This window comes from Heterocephalus glaber, unplaced genomic scaffold, assembly GCF_053883595.1.
Source record: "Heterocephalus glaber isolate CG9 unplaced genomic scaffold, H.glaber_assembly_v1.0 deba00001600, whole genome shotgun sequence".
In the NCBI taxonomy this organism is placed as follows: domain Eukaryota; kingdom Metazoa; phylum Chordata; class Mammalia; order Rodentia; family Bathyergidae; genus Heterocephalus; species Heterocephalus glaber.
In genome coordinates, this window is record NW_028258372.1 from 23,003,274 (window position 1) to 23,016,583 (window position 13,310).

Here is a 13,310-nt window from a genome sequence, read left to right on the forward strand (position 1 = left end):
AGTTCTGTGAAGTATATTGTTGGAATTTCAATGGGCATTGCATTAAATCTATATAGTAGTTTTGGAAGTATGGCCATTTTCACTATATTGATTCTTCCTACCCAGGAACAAGGGATATCTTTCCATTTTCTTATATCCTCTTCGATCTCCTTCTTCAGAGTGCTGTAGTTTTCAGTGTAGAGGTCTTTTGCTTCCTTTGTTAGGTTGATTCCTAGATATTTCATTTTTTTAGATGTTATTGTAAAAGGAATTATTTCCCGAATTTCTCTCTCAATGGGTCTGCTATTTGCATATAAGAAGGCTATTGTATTTTGAGTGTTGACCTTACATCCAGCTACTCTACTGAATCTGTCAATTAGGTCTAGAAGGCTTTTGACTGAGTTTTTTGGGTCTTCTATGTAAAGTATCATCTCATCAGCAAATAAGGACAGTTTCACTTCTTCCTTTCCTATCTTTATTCCTTTAATTTCTTTCTCTTGTCTAATTGCTATGACTAATGTTTCCAGAACAATATTGAACAGGAGTGGTGATAGTGGGCATCCTTGTCTTGTTCCTGATTTTAGTATGAAAGTTTTCAGTTTTTGACCATTTAGTATGATGTTGACTGTTGGTTTTTCATAGATAGCCTTAATCAGGTTGAGATAAAGACATTCTATTCCAATTTTCTGTAGGGTTTTTATCATGAATAGGTGCTGGATTTTGTCAAATGCTTTTTCTGCATCTATTGAGATGATCATATGGTTTTTGTCCTTGACTCTGTTAATATAGTGTATTACATTTATTGATTTACGTATGTTGAACCATCCTTGTATCCCTGGGATAAATCTGACTTGGTCAGGGTGTATGATCTTCTTGATGACCGTCTGTATTCTGTTTGCCAGTATCTTGTTGAGGATTTTTGCATCTATGTTCATTAGGGAGATTGGTCTGTAGTTCTCTTTTTGGGTTGGGTCTTTCCCTGGCTTTGGAATCAAAGTAACACTGCTTCCAGGAATGAATTTGGAAGCCTTGCTTTCCTTTCAATTTCCTTGATGAGTTTAAAGAGTAATGGCAATAGTTCTTCTTTAAATGTCTTGTAGAATTCAACAGTGAAGCCATGAGGACTTGGGCTTTTCTTTGTTGGTAAATTTTTTATTACTTTTTCAATTTCACTCACTGTTATTGGGGTGTTTAGAATTTCTATATCTTCTTCATTTAACTTTGGCAATTTGTATGTATCTAGGAATCTGTCCATTTCTTCTGTGTTTTCCATTTTATTAGAGTAGAGATTCTCGAAGTAGTTATTGATGATCCTCTGAATTTCTGCTGGATCTGTTGTGGCTTCACCTTTTTCATTCTTAATTGCATGGATTTGAGCCTTTTCTTTCCTTTTTTTGATAAGATTGGCTGAAGGTTTATTGATTTTATTTATTCTTTCAAAAAACCAGCTCTTTGATTCATTGATTTTTTTTTTGTATCATTCTCTTAGTCTCCATTGCATTGATTTCTGCTTGGATCTTTATAATTTCCTTTCTTGTATGAGCTTTGGGTTTGTTATGCTCTTCTTTTTCTAGGAGCTTGAGGTTCTGCATTAGGTTATTTAACTGAGTTCTCTGTTGTCCTAATATGGGCATTCACTGTTATGAATTTCCCACATAGAACTGCTTTCATTGTGTCCCACAGATTCCTGTATGTTGTACTGGCATTATCATTTACTTGTAGAAACTGTCTAATTTCTTCATTAATTTCCTCTGTGACCCATTGGTTGTTCAGGAAAGTGTTACTCAATTTCCATGTGTTTGTGGGTGTTTTGCAGTTTCTTATGTTATTGATCTCCAATTTTATTGCACTATGGTCTGATAATATACAGGGGATAACTTCAATTCTTTTACATTTACTTAGATTTGCCCTATGAGTTAGCATGTGATCTATTTTGGAGAATGACCCATGTGCAGCTGAAAAGAATGTGTATTCTGATTTTGTGGGGTGGAACACTCTATAAACATCTATTAAGTCCATTTGTTCAATAGCTTGGTTTAGTTCTAGAATTTCATTGTTAATTTTTTTCCTAGATTATCTGTCTATTTGTGATAGAGGTGTGTTGAGGTCCCCCACTACAATTGTGTTATTGTTTATTTGGTTTTTCATGTCCATTAATATTTGTTTTTTATAGTTGGGGGCATTCATATTTGGTGCATAAATATTTAGGATTGTCATCTCTTCCTCTTGGATTGTTCCCTTCACAAGGAGGTAGTGACCATCTTTGTCTCTCTTAATTAGTTTTGGTTTGAAATCTGCTTTGTCTGCAAATAAGATTGCTATCCCTGCTTTTTTCTGGGATTCTGTCTCGTGGAGAGCTGTTTTCCATCCTTTTACTTTCAGTCTATGAATTTCCTTTTGAGTTAGGTGTGTTTCTTGTGTACAGCATATTGCTGGGTTTTGCTTCTTAATCCATTCTGTCAGTCTTTTTTTTTTGATTGGTGAATTGAGGCCATTAACACTGATAGTTATAATTGAGAGATATTGACTCATTCTTGCCATGATGTTTTATTGTTGTTGGCTCTTTTATTTCTTATTTTTCCCCCTTTCCCTTTAGTGCATTACCTTGTGTGGTGTTTTCTCTCTGTTGGCCCTCATGGAGTTGTGACCATCATTGTCTTTTTCTAGGATATTGCATAAAATTGTTTGGAGTGCTGGTTTAGTGTTCATGAAATTTCTCAGGTGTTCTTTGTCATGAAAGTATCTAATTTCCCCATCGATTTTGAAAGATAATTTTTCAGGATACAACAGTCTAGGTTGGAAGTTATTTTCTTTTAGGGCTTGAAATACTTCACTCCAGGCTCTCCTTGATTTGAGGGTTTGTATTGAGAAATCTGCCGTGATTCTGATGGGCTTTCCGTTGTAGGTGATTTGTTTCTTTTTTCTGACTGCCTGTAGAATTTTGTTCTTCTGTTGGGTTTCTGGAATCTTGACTATTATATGTCTAGGTGTAGATATTTTTGATCATGGCTGGGTGGAGTTCTATATGCCTCACTTACCTGTGTGTCCAATTTTCCTCTGTCTGGGAAGTTTTCTACTATTACTTCTTTGAACAGTTTTTTTTTTATGTCAATTGTACTTTGTCCTGTTTTTTTGTGGACTCCTATCAGTCTTATGTTATTCTTCTTTGCATCATCTAGCAGCTGTTGGATTGATTTCTCATGGTCTCTTACCATCTTTAAGAAATCTGTTTTCATGGTCCTTAACTGCAATCCTGTCTTCTATATCTGATATTCTGTCTTCAGATTCTCTAAGTCTGCTCTGCATGCTTTCAATGGAGTTTTTAATCTCCTGAATATCTGTTTGAATCTGTTTCATGGATTACATTTCTTTATTATGTTGGGCCATCATGGTTTCAATTTCTTTCTTATGCTGGGCATTCATGGCTTCCAGCATGTTTCTGATCTCATCTATTTTCTTGTCTGTTTCTGCTCTAGAGCCTCTAATCATGTCTTTCACTCTGCTTACCATGTCTGTATTTATCTGGGAGATTATTTCTGCTTTGAATTTTTCTAGAGCCTCATGCATCTGCTTTGTTACTTCCTGTGCTATCAGTTCAGGGTGTCCAGGTGGTTGATTATCTGACTTTTCCACCTCATTTCCCCCAGAATTTCCTTTTTGTGGCATGGAAGCCTGTGTTTGTGGCGTGCTTAAATGTCTTCTCATTTTTGTTTTGGTACTGTCCTTGGTTTAATTCTTGGGTTGATATTTCAAAATTGCTTAATGCAGTTATCTTTGTTGTTCATGTGTAAAACCCTTGTGGAATGATTGATTTTCAGACTTGTCTTCCAGATATGGCTTGTTTTTAGGTTTTGAGGCTCTAATGACTCTGAGGCTATTTTATTTTCCTTATACCAGGAAGGAAAACTGATTAGATCAATCACAACATGTTAGGCCAAATGTTACAATCAGCAATATCATAGCATCAAGCGCAGTTTAGAAAATGACAATTTGTGGTATTTATTAATCTATCACATTTAACTATGTGAAATATAATCCCCTGTGCCTCTGTAGTGTGGGACCAGGTAGCAGAAGAGCCGGAAGGCCGGGGGTGGGGGGCAGGATGGAAATGGGCCTTGCAGGTGCCTGCGCGGCCAAGCAGAGCACGAGATGAAGGCGGGGCTCCAAGCCGCCCCCGGGACCTTACCGTGCCTTGGGCAGGAACCAGAACATAGCTGAGGAGCCTCAGGCTGCTTGGCCGACCCACGGAGAGAAGCTCGGGATCATGAAATCCATTTTAAAAAGAAGAGCAAGTACAATCCTGGGACCAAAGGGAAAAGAAATTGCAAGATGTCTGCTTGAGGGGCAAGAGTAAAGAATGGAGGGCCAGTTCTGTTGTCCGTGTTGGTAACTATGAGAATGACATTACATAGGCTGAATCCATAATCACATCAGGACTTTCATTTTCATTTAAATTTTGGTTTATAGAGAATTATTTCCTCCTTCTTCCTAACTGGTTTTCAGTTTGAATTACAGTCCAGATATCAGCAAGAAGGGAGTCCTCCCCCACAAAAAAAGCTATTGTTGATAGATTTGGGTTACTTGTATCCATATTGTTTTATTCAGTCTCTCTTGTAATTATGGGCAAGAAATTCTAAGACTGATACTTAGCTTTATCTGCATGCTGTATGACAATGGAAACCAGCAATATTCATGAACCAACACAAGCCTGAGAAGGGCCCATGGTCTTGTTAACATTTCTCTGATTAGGCTGGTGGTGCAGAAGGTAATTAGATGTGTCACAGCAAACATATGGTAAGACTAGTGCCTTTGAGAACAAAATTAGGTTTGTAAAAATCTCAAATATGAAAAAGGTTTTTTTTTAAAAAAAATGGACAGACATCTGGGAAAACTTTAACTCTGTTTACCTAGGGGAAGCACTGGACTTTGCTCTCAGCTGGACAGTGTACCAATAAAATTACACAGGGCTCTCCATGTTTTGGGGGACCTAAAATCACCAGAAAATAATTAACAGAATATTATTTGGCAACCAATGCTTCAGGAGACCTCTGAAATAAAATCTATGTTTGGGTTTGTAGGGACTAACAAGGTGTCACGACAATCTCAGAAAATAATTTTATTGGAGACTAAATCACCACACGAATGAAAGGAACTAATAACAGTTCTTGGGCATCTACTATCTGCTGAGAACATTATATACATTTCCCATTTTAACGTCATTTTACATACATTTCTCACTTTAACCTACTGGGAAGGTAGGTTTGGTCCATATTTTATAGAAGGAAACTAGGCTCAGAATTTTATGTAACTGCCAAGTCTGATGCTTGAAAAGTGGTGCAGCTGGAGTTTGATATTTCCCAACACACGAGTGACCCACTGCACTTTAGCCTCTATAAAACAATGGAACTCTCCAGTCTCCTGCTAGTCTTGCAGCTAGAGTTAGTCTCCTATTCTCTTAAACTTCCACAGCAGCCAGTTGCCTGTGTAATTATGTGGAATTTTTAATTTTGAGAAAAGCTGTCATTAAGGGCTTCAGTAAAATTTTTTCATTGCTTTAAGTCTTTACTGCTAAGAGCCCTTTAGACTCTATCAGCTTTCTCTTATGTTTATGTTTTGTTCTTAGTCAGACTCTAGTCCCTCTCCACCAGGGAAACTTCCAAACTACACAGACAACCTTATTGTTTGTACCTGTGAGCTGTACCTTTTCAATTATTTCATAAGGCTAACATTTAAAATTTTTCGTGTATAAATAATCATCAAAAATCAAAAGGGGGCAGGAAAACAAAAGCTAATTTCATTCAGAAGATTCTGTTTTCTCTTGGCTTTGGCGGTTGCTTCCTGGTTGAGTCACTTTCCCTGAGCAAATAACACTGGACAGCAGAGAGCCAGAAAGAATTGTCTCAATGAACAACAGGAGATGTAAACAAACTTTCAGTTCATGATAGTACTTATTTTGCATTGGAAAGTATGTGTAATTCAAATTACTGTAATTCTTATGCCAAATGTAATCCTGGAGGAGGCTATTGCTGGCATCAGGAGGAGTTTATACTGCATCAAAGCCAGTAGCTCCTTTCTCCATCTGGGCTAGGCCCACAGTTCATAAACTTATTTATGAGTTACTCATCCAATGGTAAATTCCAGGCTTGGGCTACTGTAGGACATATGCAAGGCTTTGCTCCAAGGTTTGCAAATGTAACATGACCCTTGTTTAAAAGTGTTTTTGCTACTGGAAGTACAACTAGTTCTACTGGAGTTTGTGTTGGCCACCTCAGGTGTGTGGGTTTGGTTAAGTTGGGGTTTAATGCTGCAAGGCTTATGGCTTGGCTACCTGTGGGACTGGCCCTCACCCCGGTCCTTCCTACCAGCTGGGATGATCTGCTGGAGCACTTGGCTAAAGGTTTCCAGATATTCCTTTGAAATAGTCTTGATGATGGTTCAAGTGTTCTTGGCGGTTATTCACATTTGGGATCTCCCTATGTGGTCTGACATGGCTCCAGCTGTTGCTTTTTCTGATGGGGAGGCATTTCAATACTTGGACTTGTTTGAGACTCCCAAATGATTTAATTAAACTTTCCTTCAAGTTTGGAGCCTGTAAATTTCTTGTTGCTACTGCTACAAATTCCATAAATTTAATGCAAATTAATTTTCTTACACTCCCAGAGGCTAGGAGTAAAAAATGAATCTTAAAAGGCCTAATTCAAGGTGTTAAGTAGGGCTGGTTCTTTCTGGAGCACATAGGAAAGAATCTGCCTCTTTCACATCTAAGGCAACCTCACTCCTGGTCACATCATCCCAGTCTCTGGTTTCGTGATCATACTTCCTTCTCTACTGTAGCCAAATCCTCTCTGCCTCTCACCAAATAGAATTCTGTGCTTACATTTAAGGACCACCCAAATAATCCAGGATAACCTCATCTCAAAATCCTTGATCACATCTGCAATGTTGCTTTTGCCATATAAGATAACATTCACAAGTCACTTTATTGGGACATGAACATCTTGCGGGACTGTAAGTCTATCACAGAGTCAGATGCATCTGAATTTGAATCCTAGTTCTAACAATTTTTTGCCCTTTCTAAGCCTTAGATTTCTCATCTCTACATGTTGATAATAATGTTTATCTCTCTCTGGGATCATGTAAGATTTTGATGAGTAAAGTCTGTAAGTACTAATATAGTATAGGTGCTCAGTTAATGTTAGTTTCTTATTTTCCCCTCACATTTTAAATACCTGAAAAATTAGAAATTTCAGTTTCAAAGCCAGTATGCTTTTCAGATTTATCAATATTTCAGCACAAATACAAAATATTAAAAATGCCTCTACTTAAGTGATTATCAAATAGACAAAATACGGTTAAGAGTTCAAGTGATATAATGCAATGAAGAGTGTATTACTAAATTTAGAGATGTAGATATCCTAATGTGAGTGGAACTAGAAGCTTATCACCTTAAAGAAGGTATTGAAGATTATTTATTTTCTTTATCTTTGATTTGTTGAAACAAGTCAGACTGCTGTGTGGGAAAGAAAGTGAAAGAAGGAATCATATCAAATGAATGTTTTCAAAACGTGGGCATTTTTTCTTTTTTCTTTTTTTTTCTGGTGCAAGTCTCTTGTATGAAGGTGAGGTGGTCATTTTCAAGCCAACTCATGGCAGAGAAATGTGGATATAGAGCAATCCAGGCAGAGAAGACTGGAAATGAACAAAGACAGTAATATTACATGGTCACAGAGCCATGCGTAGATTCATGTGGTAGGAGTAGACAGGCGTGGAAGAAATTTATCTTGAGAAGTAGCATGCCTAACATTGAGTTCAAGGATGAGTTCAGGTTCATGTTGCATAAGGAATCTTGGATAACACAATGCCCAGTTCATTTCCTCAACAAATATTCACAGGCAGTTATTGTGTATAGGATGCTCTGGGCATACAAAACTCAAAGGAGTCATTTCTTTCCCCAAAGCCCTTAGGGTATAGAGTAAGAACTTATGGTCAATGACTTTGACTTGAAATGTGAAGAGTTGTAGTTAAATGCAAGTAAATATACAGTATTTTTTTTTTTTGCTCAACCATTATGAAAGTTGAAGGTCATGAACTTTGGAGTTAAAAAGTAATTTAAAGCCCATGTGTTTTATTATCCAGTGGTAGTATAATGATGGCTGTTTGTCTACCATAGATTTATACTCTCCTTCCACAGAAATAATTACTGGGCAGTGGCTTTCCAACTGATGACTGCATTTCCCAATGCTCCATACATAGGTTGGGTAATATGACTAGCTCTACGTATACATTCTGCCACATGCAACTGGTTTGATGCAGCAGTTAAGAAACAGTACCTTTAAAAAAAATCTTTTCTTCTCTTATCGCTGGGTTGAGTTAAAAAACAACCCAAACACTGTGTTTTCATAGGATGGTGGAGCCATAGATGAAAGGAACCTGGGTCCTTGAATCACCACATTCAGATGAGCTTTCAGTCAACTAGAAACACTTCCACTGGGTTGATGCAGGAGTGACATGTAGTAGTATATTGTTTTAAGCTACTAAACTTCTGACATTTTTGTTTCACTAGCTTGTGTCATTTAAGTTATTGCATTATGAGAATTCCTTTATCCTACATACAAGCTTTCTGGGCCTGGGTCTTCATTACGTTGAAGGGATAGGGCTTTTATTTGGCATGTCTAACTGTTAGACATAACTTGTTCTTTGATACCTAAAATCTTATGAAATACTTTCAATTTTAGCCATTGATCTCTGGAGAAAGTTCAGGTAAGAAAATGTATATTCGTTGTGGCTTTCTGTTATGGCATTTTTCAGGGAAGAGGCAAATTATAAGGGACAACTTTAGTTGGATGGCATGTTACCGGGCAAGGAATTCAAGAACACATCATGTTGAAGACATTTGTGATCGGATGCAGAGATGGACTTGGGAGGTGCTATTTGGAACTCAAGGTGAGAGTATCAGGGTTAAAAAGACCATGAAGGCTGAGAAGGTGACACCCAAATTTAATAAAAGGCATGAGGGGTTCAGTGTATCTTTTCATAAATGATGGTGAGAGCTGATGAAATAGGGAAAAGGAGCAAGAAAAAGTAATCTCCCCTTTTCTTTATATCCTCCATGAATTTTATCTTCTTTAACTCAAGCAAACCTTTGGTCTTTTATTTTTTATTTATTTTATTTTTATTTTTTTCCCCATTAAGTTTATTGTTACATTTTAGGTATAAAATACATTTACATACATCATTGGGATCTTGTACCATTACATGAGTCTCTTGGTTCTTATTTTTTTTCCCCTTCCCCTGCCCTCCCTTCACCCCCTCCACCCTTCCCTATTTGCAAAGATTTTGTTTCCAGTTATTCCCTTTCTCATATTTTTTCTTTTCCCTTCTTTCCTTTCCCCTACCACTCCCACTTCTCCTGCTCCTTTAGACCTTTACTTCCTATTACACAATATCAATTATATATTTTTAAAATTAAAATGTCAAGACCTAGGAGGCATTACCACAGATTTTATAGAATTTAAAAGGATACAGAAAGCATATTTCAAAAATATGTTTTGAAATAAATTTGACAACTTCTAAGAAATACCTTGGAAGACAAATTACTGAAACTAACTCTGGAGGAAATATAAAATTTGAATAGCACCTATTAAAGACAGTATATTCCTGGCTTGAAAACCTACCTATATGACAACAACAGGCTCATATACATTTTAACTGATAAAGTATATCAAACAATTAAAGCAGAAAAAAGAAGGAACACTTCTCCCCTCATTTTAGGAAATCAATGTTGTGCTAATCCTAAAACTGGATAAAGATAATAGAAGAAAAAAGTATGAACACAGATAGAAATTTGTTTAACAAAACAAACTATTAGAAGTCAGATCTGGCAGGATGTAGAAAGTGGTTTTATTATAGGGATGGCAGTGTTGGTTCAGCATTGGAAGATCCACAACCAGAAGTCATCATTTTAACAGAGGAAAGGAAAAAGCCATTATGATCCTGTCACTAGTTGGAAAAAAAGTATTGAACTAAATTCCACAGCTGTTCATGGTCAAAGCTATCCGGAGACTAGAAGTAGAACAGAACCTTCTCAATAGACTAAAGACATGTACTCCATACTTCCAGCGAGAACTCCTTATATGAATGGAAAAGATACAATGCTTTCTCCTTAAGGTGGGGAACAAGGGCAGATATGCTTACTCTTTCTCTGTCTATTAAACTTTGAAACCTAGGCCCAAACCAAAATAGTCTGGCAATAAAATGACGCAATTAGGATAGGATTGGCAAGGTAGAAGCAAAATCTTTATATGTAGATGAAATGATCATCTACAGAGAAAATACTAAGAAATCTCTAGGAGCCCCTAGAACTTGTATTTGAATTTAGCAGGATTAGAAAACACAAGGTATATATAAAAATTCAGGTATATGTATATTTGCTATAAATGAAGAATTGGATATTGAAATTTAAAAGTTATGTAGGAGTACAAAGGACCTAGAAAAGTAAAAAGAAAAATAAACCAACCAACCAAACAAACAAAAACAGTGTTGGAAGACATTTAGTACCTAATTTTAAGACTTCTTCTAAAGCTACAGTAATCATGGTCTTTTATTTTTTTAGTTTATAGACTTCACAAAATTCTTTTTATTTTTATTTAGATTCATTTTAGATTGATTAGAATTAAACATAGCCTAGGGCAGAGCACAAGATGATTATTGTAACTCTGGATGTTGTATGTAGGGTCGAAATGAAGTAGATTAGCTTGATTTCTGCCACTTACAAAATAGTTTGGGATAAAATACTTCTATGACCCTAAGATTCTACATGTACTTAAAAAAGATAATATTGTGTTTTATGACTATTGCTGTGTAACAAATCATTATAAAACTCTAAAGTTTAAAAAGACAACTGTATGTTATTTCTCAAAAGACTATGGGAAGATTTGCTGATCTTGATTGGAATCTCTGATGCATCTAATGTCAGTATATTTGTTGGGGGCTGGTCTGGTCTAGGATAACTTCAGCTGTGATGATTTCAATGGTCTCTCAAGTTCTTCCAGACTAGCGTGGACTTGTTCATATGGATATTAGCTGGGTTCCAAGAGAGGAAGTGCAGAAGCATACAAGGACTTGTGAGACTCAGGCTCAGACTGGTACAGCATCACTTCAATTGCATCCTTTTGGCCAAAGAAAAAGGAATGTAGGTTCCATTTCTCAACTGGAAGGTACGTGTGGGGAGTAGTTAAATTAATTTGCAATGAATGTGGTGAGAAGTAAGCTCTTGTAGCCAATAATGCAACCATCTACCATAAATACCATACCTCTAAAAGTTTTTAATGAAGAGTAAATATAAACAAAGTAGCTGGCATCCAGTAGGGAATCTGCAAATCTATTTTTTTTTCTTTCCATTCCTCTTCCTTACATTGTCCTTATCAATGAAGTCTAGAAGATTATTAATTTTCTTAGCCCCTACAATATTATTCTTGGACCTGAAATAATCCAAATTATTTTTAAGATATGAATTTGACTTCCTATTTTACATTTCAATAAAATGTTATACTTTCTTGTTCCAAATTTAGGATTTAAAATTTATCTTACAAAATTTATTAAGTGTATAGTAATAGTCTGTATAATTTGCAAGATGTTGTGCATTGTGTTTTGCAGGTTCATCATTTTACCTCCAATTATTCTTTTGGAATGGGAACAATGGGATTAATATAAGAAAAAGAAAAAAATGGAAACAAAGTCTTTGTAGATAGGGAGGGGTGGAGGGGTTGAAGGGAGGGCAGGGGAATGGGGAAAAAATAAGAACCAAGACAGATTATGTAAAGGTGCAAATTTCCAATGATGAATTATATTGGAAATTGTATTCCTGAATTATATTGGAAATTGTACTCATTATATTGTATTCCTTAAATGTACCAATAAAATTAATGTTAAAAAATCCAACAGGGTAAACATTAAATTCCACAGTTCTACTTCCAGCATCCCTGTGTTGGTAATCCCACTGACTGCTAAATCTGTGCCAAGTTGTGAACTCCAAAGTGTTTGGGTGGCTCTGCCCCTATGGCATTGTGCGTAGTTGTAGCTCCCATGGCTTCCTTCTTTGACTGGCTTTACTCATTCCTTGTAGCTTTCTTTGGATGATTCATGTTCCAGGCTTCTCCAATCTTCTGGGGTCTCCACTGCACGTTTGGCTTCACACTCACAGCTTCACACATTGCCCTCTCAGGACACACTGCCTGGCCTCCAAGGTCTTCTTCTGAAATCTGGAAAGAAGGCTTCTGACCCCACAACTCATGCACCTAAAACCAGCACCACGTGGATGATGCCAAGGTCTGCTGCCAGCTGGAGCAGTAGCCAGGCTTCCTTCTTTTTTGGCTGTAGGCATCCAGTGCCTATGAACCAAATCCTGAGGAACAACTTCCCTAGGCCACTGTATTCTGGAACATAGTACTCTGGGGCTCTCTTCTTAAAGTAAAATCTTTCAAGCTTGCAATTTTGAGGCTGAAAAGGATGGAGTCCTGCTATTTCATGTGATGCTCTCAGGCCATCTTTTCTGTTGTCTTCTTCTGAAATATTTGGCTTTTTCTTGCTAGTCTTTTCAGTGACCGATTTCTCCTCTGTTCCATCTTTGCAAGCTGGAACTTTACTGGAGCTTCCTTTCTGGCCAAACTCAAAATGTTTTAAATAATTCTGCTGGGCTCTCTGCTCTTGATTCTCAACATAAATCTGGCTAAAAGCCCCCAGTAGTAGCCATGCCACTGCTTCATCATTAGACTGCCTTGAAATTTCTTCTGCCAGATTAGTCTGACGCCTTTAATCTCAGTTTCAGGCAGTCTCAGAACATGGGTAAAATACAGACAAAGTTTCTGACAAGGAAGAACACACATTGTCTGGAGTCCAACAGCCAATGCAGTCCTTCTTCCCAGCAGAAACCTCCTGAGCCTGGTCTTTACTGGCGACATTCTGATCTTCTGAGCTCTGACCAAAATCTCTCATCAAGTACAGCCTCCGGCTTTCCAGCTTGACTTTCTCAGCCTGCATGTCCAATTCTTTTCTAACTCTTCCCCTCCCCACAAGCCAGCTCCAAAGTTTCCTAAACCACATAATGGTCAGGTACAGTCACAGAAACACCCCACTTCTCTGGTACCAAATTCTGTCTTAGTTACTTTTCTCTTAATGCTGAGACAAAATACCCAACACCCAAAGTTAAAAGCAGAAAGGTTTATTTAACACATAGATTGTAGAGGTTTCGGTCCATAATTGGCTGGCTACAAGGCAGGGTGGTGAGACACACAAGCATCACAGAGGAGAAACAGTTCATGGAGGGCAGAAAG

The 13,310-nt window shown here is 37.2% G+C and overlaps 1 long non-coding RNA gene across 1 annotated transcript; it reads left to right on the forward strand.

Moving 5' to 3' along the window:
• The first annotated feature begins 3,048 nt into the window (after positions 1 to 3,048).
• Positions 3,049 to 12,391, forward strand: LOC147823140 (uncharacterized). The gene is made up of 3 exons (XR_015444582.1): positions 3,049 to 8,922; positions 11,022 to 11,195; positions 11,635 to 12,391. It is a non-coding gene; the product is annotated as an uncharacterized LOC147823140 (long non-coding RNA).
• Positions 12,392 to 13,310: the final 919 nt, after the last annotated feature.